The following is a 10,319-nucleotide window of genomic DNA, read 5'->3' on the forward strand; positions in this document are numbered from 1 at the left end:
CCTACTCTGCTTTGTATTTTTATGTATTTATTAAGAACTCATGGTCACCTGACCATGGCAGCCATCCCCAAACTTCACATTAACCCTGCTTCCCAGGGATTGCAGGGGTCATTTTAACCCCCATGAAACTGAAAGGTCCAAATAATTCAGTCCAAAGATGGTTGAAAAGGGATCTGCAAAGTCTCCTCCCACAAAGAAATGCTTTATTTCATGCATTTGGCAACCACCCCTTCCCATCTTTTTATTTTTATTTTTGGTGAAAGGATTTTACATCAGACAGATATTATTAAAAATTTTTATTTAACACTCAGATGCATTTTATTCTAAAACGAATGCTTGCTCAAGAGTCTAAGAAGGCTTCGTGGGAAGAGCAAAGCAATCTAAGCCATATGTATTGGGCAGGTTGCCAGTTGTTTGCCAATATGCCCAAGCCACCTGGCTGTGCATTCAGCCAAGTATGCCATTCGGACCAGCCAGCTTTAACCTCCCGGCTGCTTTTCAGCACTTAAGAAACTCCAAAGGCCTGGGAGCTGCACTTCATTTCTCCCATGCCAATAGTTTTCACTCAGACAAACTGCACAGCTACACTGACCGGTAACTCTCAAATGCCCATTTTGAATGAGCTCTCCTTTTGTTTAAAGCACCATTCACTGGTGTTGAACCAGTGCCATAAGATGAGTCTGGAGATAGCAGACTGAAACCTTTACCCATATGCCATAGACAGACACTTTGACTGACAAGCAGCATTTTTTTCGCAAGCCTGTAGCGACAGGGTTTTGTGATTCTGGTTTGCTGAGATTTGGATTGGCTTTATTTGCCGCTGGTTTCAATTTTATTTTGGGTGGTTCTAACTTTTAAATGTTTGGAAACGTTTGTTCATTTGGTTTTCCCTTTTTGTTTAGTTTAGAAATTGGTTGAGCTGTTTCATAATTTATTTATCAAGCTTGATTTCATAATCTTTGGCAATCTAGGTCAGGAATCATGCAGAACAGGCACGATTTGTCGATGGGATCTTGAAGACTGATTCGTTCTTTTTAAAAGTCACGATACAGACAGCTTTACTACTGAAAGGTGGTATTCTTTCTTTCATCAGGATGTAAAAATTATAGAATGCCTTGTTTCCCTTTTTGCCTTGGCTCCCAAGAAACTCAGAGATAAATTTAATTCTTAACCTTGGTAAATATTTCAGCCTAGATTTTTGCCCCCGCCGCTTCTCGAACCCCTGCAGTTTTTGTTCATATTTTTCTTCTTTCATAGACTTAAATGTGTTAGTGTGATAATTTACTACATGTTTATGAACCATCTCAAATCATTTTTGGAAGGTAGATGAAGTAACCGGTAAGTAAATAAAACTTCAGATTAGAAACTTTAGTCTATTTGTAATTAAAATCTTTAAATGAACTTTTCTGGTATTGTAAGCAGGTGTTTCAGATTAGTTATCTCAGGTTTTAAATAAGGAGAGCCGTGAATATTTAAGCCTAGAAGTTTCATTATTATAAATTTTTGTGCTAGCCTTTGGATGGGCCAGTTTGTTATTTTCCATCACTATTGTGGTCTGTACATTCTCAAGTTGATGCCATTTCCCTCTTCCCGGCTCAATGACCACTATCTCTCAGATCTTGAAGATCTGTTTTGGCTTGGTTCCAATTTAATCAGTCTGAATGGATCCTATTGAGTAACTTGACTCATTCACCCTGCTAAAGAGAGTCTGAATACACTGTTTCTGAAGGTTTTTTTAAACCTATTATAACGTTCTTTTTTATTAGAATTGTCAGTCATTTCAGGAAAAACATGTGATATGTATGTATGTGTGTTTTGAGAGTTCATTTTTCATCCCATTAATAAGACCCATTTGAATTGTAGCATTTTGGCCAAAGTCCTGTGACACACTCAACAAAGCCGTGAGCAAGGTGGAGTTGCACCAGCTCACAAGATGGATAGACAGAGCTGGGGGAAGTGTCCCAGCGGGTTTTTGCAGTCTGTCAGAGGAGCTGCAGCTGTAACCACCCATCTGTGCATCCTTGGCTTGGACTGGGCTTCAGTATTGAACACTTACCCTGAAGAAAGATGTTCAAAGAAATGGATGGTGTGGCTCAAATAATAATGGCCAAAATGTGACAGGGTTAATGTTGGAAGAGAAAAACTATTATGTTCCAGAAACTGTGAGATTTAGCTTTTTCACATTTCTAAAATTCTAAAATTTCTGCAATATTTAATTCATTCATTCATTTTTTTTCTGGACCTGGGAGAAATACTGGGTTTTCTGTATTTTTTTTTTTAATGTGTACATGAAGGTTTTCGGTGTAATGTTATATCCAAAAGAATCTTGAAGATATTAGTAGTATTTTTCCTGATTTATGTTTATATCTTATGATTTAAACTTTCTTCATTAGGCAGCCACATTGTATGTCTTTGCTCTCAAATGTTTATTATCTCTTCATTTATTCTGCGATACAAATTTTTCTTTTGAAAACACATGTAACAATAAGCTCAATAATCCTGAACAAAGAAAAGACTATTAATTATTTGTGCCTTTAAAGGTTAATTATTTGAACCTTGAAAGAATCTTATAAGAACCCATTAATAACAAAGAATGCAAATATATTGCCCAAAATAATACAAAAATTCTTCTTTTTCATATAGGGAAGGAAATGAATGTTTCATCCAAATTGTCTGAAGTAAGTAATGAATGGAGTCAGAGTAAAAGAAAAAAGAAAGCAACATAATTTTTTCCTTTATTGGAATCAAAATTGCTTAATTCCTCTGTACAAATCAACTTGACCATTTTATTGAACTAAAAAGCAAGATCATGTTAAAGATATTCTTAGAAAGATAAATTACTATTCCATTTTTCTCAATATAACCCCCAAATTACTCAGTCATACATTCTGAAAATAAATGTCTTTTGTATTTGTGCTTGAAATTTTGTGATATATTTATAGTGCAGTGAATTTTTCATCGCATCTTCCAAATATTTTCTCATGTACACAGGCCCCCAAAACATCATTGTTGCTCTAGGTAAGATCTTAGGAAATGTTTTATTAAAATTCCTTGTATTTGATTTTGTTTGATAAGCTCAAACAAAAATGGAATGTTAAACTAGACATCGTCTCAAAGAGAAATCATTGTTGGTTCATTTACTGATTGCCTACCATGCTAGGTGCTATAAGAACCCCATCCTTACTCTGTGATCAAAGTCTGATTGAATCAGGAGCTGTGTGTCTTTCCTTCCTATCCAGCATTCATTTATTGCCTTTTTCAGTCTAATTTAAAATATTTTAAATGTTGACTTTTCTACAAAAATATGGGATACCGGTATGAAAACCTTATTAAAAATCATTTGGAGCAAAAAGAATTTGATATAATTTAGCATTGATTCCAAATATTCTAAAACCAGTAACAAAGGAGAATAGGATCCTTCACAGGATAAAATTATCTATGTCATATCAACAGAAAGAATCATACTGAATTGTGAAATATTGGAGTCATCTCCCCTAAGATCAGGGAGAAAACAAAGATGGCTGCTATCACCATTATTATTCAATGTTCTTCTAGAAGTTTTGAACATTGTGAAAATATATGAATTAGAAATAAGAATTATAACTATCTGAAAGGAAGAGATGAAATTATCACTAATTGGAAATGATAGAATTATCTACCTAGACAAAAGTTTTAATTAAAAAGCATTTGGAATTAATAAGAAAATTTAGCAGAAGAGCTAGTTAATAGATTAATATCCCAAAGCCAAAAATTGTGTTACACAGTCATCTCCAATAAGAAGCTGTGACAGAAAAAAGATCTCATTCAGGAGAGCAATAAAAAACAGAGTATCTAGAAATAACCTTAAAATAATTTGACAGTAATTTGATGGAAGGACCTACTATGAAGTGGGTGTTGTGAATTATTAGAGTTACATGAATAGGAAGGAATGGCATCTAATGGTATCACCCGTTAAATATTTCTTTCAAATCATAACCTAGAAGTTATCTCTTACTCCTCTTTAATGTTTTGTAACTAATCATCCACCAAGTTCCCTGAGTCCACCTTTTTATTAGCATGCAAACTAATTCCTATCCTATCCCATGTTTCCTTCAGTTGTAGACCTTTATTATTTCTAGCCTAGACTTTGTAGCCTCTTTTCTTTACTCCCAGTCTTTCTCAATCATCTATCCCTTCATTACACTACTGCCAGAGTGATATTTCTGAAGTAACAACTACTGCTCCTTTGTTAACATACCTTCATTGACTCCCCCTCACCAGCTGTATAAAGTCCACTCTCCTCACCTGCATCCCATTTTTCACACTTGGGCACACCATGCTCCAGCTCTCTTTCTAAGCTGGGTTGCCGTGCTTACAGTTTACCAAGGTGCTGTGCTTTACCAGTGCCTCAGTACCGCAGTGTCAGTGCAGGGCCATTGCGCCTTCTGGTTTCTCTACAGGATACTCTCCATCTAAATGGCTTCATAGCGTGGAAAACTCCAGCTCCTCTTTACACTCAGTTTAGGCATTGGATCACTTGGAAAACCATTCCACACACTTTCTAGCAGTTAGAGACTTACCTTCCCTGTTTCCTGAGAAGCTTCGTGTACTTCTGCCACAGTACTTACCACACTATACTGTAGCTACTAGTGGCCCCCACTGGAGGGTGAAGCTCCTTGCGTCTCTAGCATGTAGCTCAGTGGCTGGCTCTTTATTATTTGTTGAAATGTATATTTTTAACAAATTTGATACTCATAAAGTTCTATGTTTCTGAGATAATTTTATAGTTATACAGCTGTTTTCTGGGACAGTTACTTTAAAATTTCCTGGGTTTTTTTTTTTTTTTTTTTTTTTTTGCATATTGTAACTAAGCAATGACTGGATATAAAGTATCACTATATACATATTTGATGTCACCACTGAAGTTTGACCAATGTTTAATGTTTTTTTCAGGAATAAAAATAAAGTCCTATGAATTAGGATATAAATTGTGTTTATGTTGTCACTGCTTACCATTTCTTTGTTAGCTGTTATGCCTAGATTAATGTCATTAGGTTCTATGCTGAAATTGTAATCACATGTTTTATTTCAAATAGTAAATGACACAATTATATATATGTAAAATTCAGATCCATTCAAAAAATATCCATGTTCTTTTATATGCTTAGGACTGAACTTGGTGCTATTGTATTTAGCTATTGTAAAATAGCTCAGCCTTTAAGAAGGTTGTATATAAGGTAAGACCTGTTTATATAACAGCCAATTTAAGATTAAAAATAGCAGTCTAAGCTGAGTATAGTGGCACATGCCTATAGTCCCAGCTACTCAGGAGGCTGAGGCAGGAGGATTGCTTGAGCTCAGGAGTTTAAGGCTACAGTGAGCTGTGATTGTAACTGAATAGCCACTGTACTCCAGCCTGGGTAACACAGAGAGACCGTGCCTCAATGTAGAAAACAAACAAAAAAACAAAACAAGAAATAATGCAATAGTATTGCATTCTGAGAGAGCCGATATCATCTGAGGGCCTATATCACCTATTTTACAGATAAGGAAACTGACTTTCAAAGAAATTCTGTGACTATCATTACCCAGCTGTTAGTGATGGGTTTGAAGCTGGAACCTTAGTTTTCAGTTTCTTGATTGAGGGCTCAAAAAAGAACTCAATATGCAAAAAAGAAATGTAATGCATTGGGAAAGTATAAAACAAGTCCACAAAGATTAAACAGAACAGAACAGTGATTCTGGATTTTTCTAATAGTTTTCCCTTACTTATACCTTTGAAGAAGTAAATATTGAGTAGGTTATATCTGAATAATGAAGCATGGCACTGGATGGCTCTTTTGTAGGCATTCCACAGCCACTAATTATGACTAATCCAAGTTTACAAATATTCCTCTGAGTGATTGGGGTAGAACCATTTTAACTAAAAGGGAAAATTAAGCCATATATATTATATATGTACATATTTATGTAAAGCATAGTACAGCAATATTACATAAAAGTTTTATTGCCATGAGTTTGAGATGACATGTTATAAGTGGTAAAGCCACAAGTGAATTATACAGGTCATCTCAACTAAATGCCAATAAAATGTTTTTACTGTACCACATCATCCGGTATTCTGCCTATGCTACAAATTTAAAGGAACCAATTTTAGAAATTTCCAGAGTTGTAAAAGTTTTTATTGGCACTATATTTCAAACTTGCTGGCCTGTAAATATTAGTTCCATTAATTGTGGCAAAAATTAATGCACAGAGATTTTTTTAAAAAACACTTGTGACAGGAGTTTTTCTAAAAAACATCTTACTTTCCAGTTTAGTTTAGTTTTTCCTGCTCTAAGTATAAACACTTTCTACTTTCTTCCCTTTTTATGTAAGTTTTTTTTCTTTTTTGAAACCCATCTCAAGCTCCATCTCCAAGAAGCTCTCTGTGGGTACTTACGTCACCCCAAGTTTATTTTTCTGAACTCTTGCTTTTTCACTCATTGCTCATAAATTCATTTGGCAAGAATTTTTCGTTGGGTTTTAACCACCCTTTTAGTTCTGGTTTGTTCTATTTTTTTCTCAGAATTGTAATTGAGTGTATGTTGTCTTCGCTAAATAAATTCTGAGCTCCTAGATTGTGTATTCAGTGCCTTTATATTGTCTCTGGACTCTAGAGCACTGCTTTTTTAAAAAAATGTTCTTTTTTCCCCCTCCCTTCTTGCCTTTCACAGACATTGATTCAGTACCTACTATATTCTTGTCTAAGCTATGCATTGGATTTTGTAGATGAAAGGCAGCCTAGAAAAAAATCTTACAGAAACTATTCTCAAACTATCATACGCACAAAAATCACTTGGAAAGAATTGTTGAGGAAGTATATTCCCAAGCCTTAAATGCAGAGATTGTGAACTAGGGGCCAAAGATCATACTTCTAAATACCAGGTGATTCAGATGCAGGGAGCCCACAGACCATACTGAGAAACCCAGTTCATAGGTGATGGGAGAAAGTTCCCTAAGTTGACCGTCATAATGCTATGCTATTTAAAAAGGCCTGTGGTAGCAACATACTGCAGGTATTTGAGGAGCCCGGTGGAGGGGAACCTACTGAAACTGGGGAAGTCAGGGGAGTCATGTCATAGTTGGTGCTTACTACTTGTGCTGTGAATAGAAGAATGAATATTTGAATTTATAATTGGATGGAGGTGGTTGAAATCCTGGGGCCTTATGACCTTGAACAAATTCCTTAATTTCTCAGAGTCTGAGTTCCTTTATCTGTAAAATTGGGATGATAGTAACCACTTCAGAGAGGATTTGTGAGAATGAAATTGATAGATATAAGTAAGAAACCTAGCACGGTGCCGACGCAGAGGTACTCAGTCATTAATTACACTTTCCCTTCTGTGCCAGCAGCCTCCTGGGGATAGCTGTGGTATCTCCTTGGGAGGGTGTTTGGCCATGGGTCAGTGTATCCACAAAGCTACAAAATTGGTTTCCGTTACATTGGTTTCAATAGTTGCTTGGCATAATTTATTATTTATTATTTTCTATTGAGAATCTATAGGTAGATCTACAGAGAGCTGTGAAAATATCTTTGACCTCTTAACTGTTTCTTGTTTTAAATAATCTGGGCAGAAGGGGAAGTGAGAGAATGGCTCTCCTTTCCACACCAAGACCTAATGTAGAAAGTGGCTCCTGGCCGGGCGCGGTGGCTCACGCATGTAATCCCAGCACTTTGGGAGGCCAAGGCAGCGGGCGGATTAACTGAGGTCGGGAGTTTGAGACCAGCCTGACCAACATGGAGAAACCCCATCTCTACTAAAAATACAAAATTAGCCGGGCGTGGTGCTGTGTGCCTGTAATCCCAGCTACTCGGGAGGCTGAGGCAGGAGAATCGCTTGAACTCGGGAGGCGGAAGTTGTGGTGAGCCGAGACTGTGCCATTGCAACCCAGCCTGGGCAACAAGAGTGAAACTCCATCTCAAAAAAAAAAAAAAAAAAAAGTGGCTCCTGAGACCAGAGACCCAGCTTTGTGATGGTTTTGAATGCTTGATGCTGATCATTCTTGCGTTATGTGGGTGTACGTCTGCCTCCTCTGTTCCGATTGCCAACTCTTCTGTGAGCTCCGAAAGTTTGTTTGCTTCTTTGTCTCTACCCACCTACCGTATTACTTTGCCCTTACTAATCCCTTCATAAGTACTAGCATATAAAAGAAAGTAGTCCCTCAGAGAGGCCCCTAATGGTTAGCTCTAGTCCCAGCAAGAGATGCAGTATTTAACTACTTTAGGCAAAAAAAAAAAAGGTTGTGCTTTTCATATTACCATAAAACTGTCAATATTGCCTCCTTTCTAGCTGTGCTGCTTTAATGGTCTGAGAGTGGATGACTTACAAGTTACTCAAGAAGACTGAGTATGTATTTTGACTTACAGTACTTCCTGAATGGGCTTTTTAAATTAAAATTACAGTTTGTGTTAAGTTGTTTTACTTTTTTTGTTGTTTTTTTTAAAGGTGGCTACATCTGCAGTATTTCCTAAAAATACAATAGCTGTGATTGGCCATGCCAGTTGGCATCTGTCTGTGGTTCCCCTGGCTTCTTGTTTTAGTTCTTCCCTCCTCCTGGTAGGTCCTGTCTTGATCCTAGTCAAGCCTTTATACCCCTTTTAAGACTTCTTTCTTAAGAAAGAAGCTATTCCCACAAAAATGAGTTGCCACTTGCAGTGAAAGGCACAATGGACAGGAGGACCAGTGTTTGTTGAGTGAATAAAGGAGTGAAACTACTACATCACAGGCAATTTTTAAAAATGAACAAAGGTTGGGTGCAGTGGTCCATGCCTGTAAACCCAGAACTATGGAAGGCTGAAGTGGGAGAATCACTTGAGCCCAGGAATTCGAGACCAGCCTGGGCAACACAGTGAGACCCCATCTCTTAAAAAAAAAAAAAAAAAAAAAAGCTGGGTATGGTGATGCACACCTGTGGTCCTAGCTACTTGGGAGGCTGAGATGGGAGGATCACTTGAACCTGGGAAGTTGAAGCTGCAGTGAGCCTTGATACTGCCACTGCACTCCATCCTGGGTGACAGAGCAAGATCCTATCTCAAAAAAAAAGAAGAGACAAAAGGTTGATCAGCTTCATTTGTAAGAAGAAAGACTGAGTTGACTCCCCCACTCAATTGAAGATTGTCTTGTTATTATAGAGACACATAGTTGTTTTAGGTTAGTGCCTGACAATGTGGATGACAGATCAGTGGGGAATGATACGTTATTTACATGGTTCTGAACTTCCCTTTTCTCCTCTTACCCCCACCTTGGGGCTGCTCTTATGTTCTACTGCTGATTCAGAACATGTTAAAAACAGCCTGAAACGGGCAATTCATCTGCATCCAATTCAAGATATACTTATCATTTTGAAGAAAAGTCCGTCTTTAAAAAAAAAAAAAAAAAAGGTGGAAAGAGAGGTTAGAGAGAAGCCAATTTCTCTAGGTCAGTATCAACATGGGAACAGCCATTCTATTTAGAGCTGACAAACCCAGTAGCCATCCGAGAGAGTTCTTTAGCTAAATAGGTGTGAAGCAGAGGCTGTATCTTGAGGGTACTTGTGGTTAGGGTCCCCAAACATATGGCACAAGGTATCTTTGAACAAAATAACAGACGGCAATGTTTGCTCTGTGCTTTTAAGGCAGGTGTTTTATATAATTTTTACATTATTTATTTGATGTGATTTCTCACAATGTACTTCATCACATCTAAACCCCAATCATGACCCTCACCTACAAAAATATTACACAGAGGAACAGAAAATGCCAAAGTTGTAGGGCTAACAAACACCTTCCAAGCCACACTTTGGCCTAATAGTATTACTTGGATATGTTTTTAACAGGTACTAAACATGATTTTTTTTTTTCAAGAAAGGATTTCTTTCTTGTTTGTGATTATTTTGTTATTTTTGCGACTTCTTTCTTTTGCTTATTGTCTAAAATAGCTCAGTGTATTCATCAGTGGTATTAACATGTGAAGGACATAACCAAGGACTTAGTCCATAGGCAGATATGGTCCATTTCTCTAATCATTTCCTGCCCAAAGAGCTATGGCAATCACTCTTTTGCTTGTCACCAGTGAGAATATCTTAAGAAAATTAAATTTTCTAAGAAGAAAATAAAACAACCTCTTTGAAGCCATAGCCAATGACTCTTTCATACTTTTATACCAGAGACTGAGGTGTTTCATAATTGTGGAATGAATGAATTAACACATATCTGGGACCCTTCTTCTCAAGTCCAGTCTAATATAAGCTCCTGGAGGGTGGTGACTTTTTGTGTCTTGTTCACTGCTCTATCCCTAGCACCTTGAACATTGCATGGC

At 37.1% G+C, this 10,319-nt stretch overlaps 1 protein-coding gene across 5 annotated transcripts in view; it reads left to right on the forward strand.

Moving 5' to 3' along the window:
- NFIA (nuclear factor I A) overlaps positions 1-10,319 on the forward strand; it is a 384,448-nt gene that overhangs the window by 149,689 nt on the left and 224,440 nt on the right. The gene's annotated exons all lie outside the window — the stretch shown is intronic.

This window comes from Papio anubis, chromosome 1, assembly GCF_008728515.1.
Source record: "Papio anubis isolate 15944 chromosome 1, Panubis1.0, whole genome shotgun sequence".
NCBI lineage: Eukaryota > Metazoa > Chordata > Mammalia > Primates > Cercopithecidae > Papio > Papio anubis.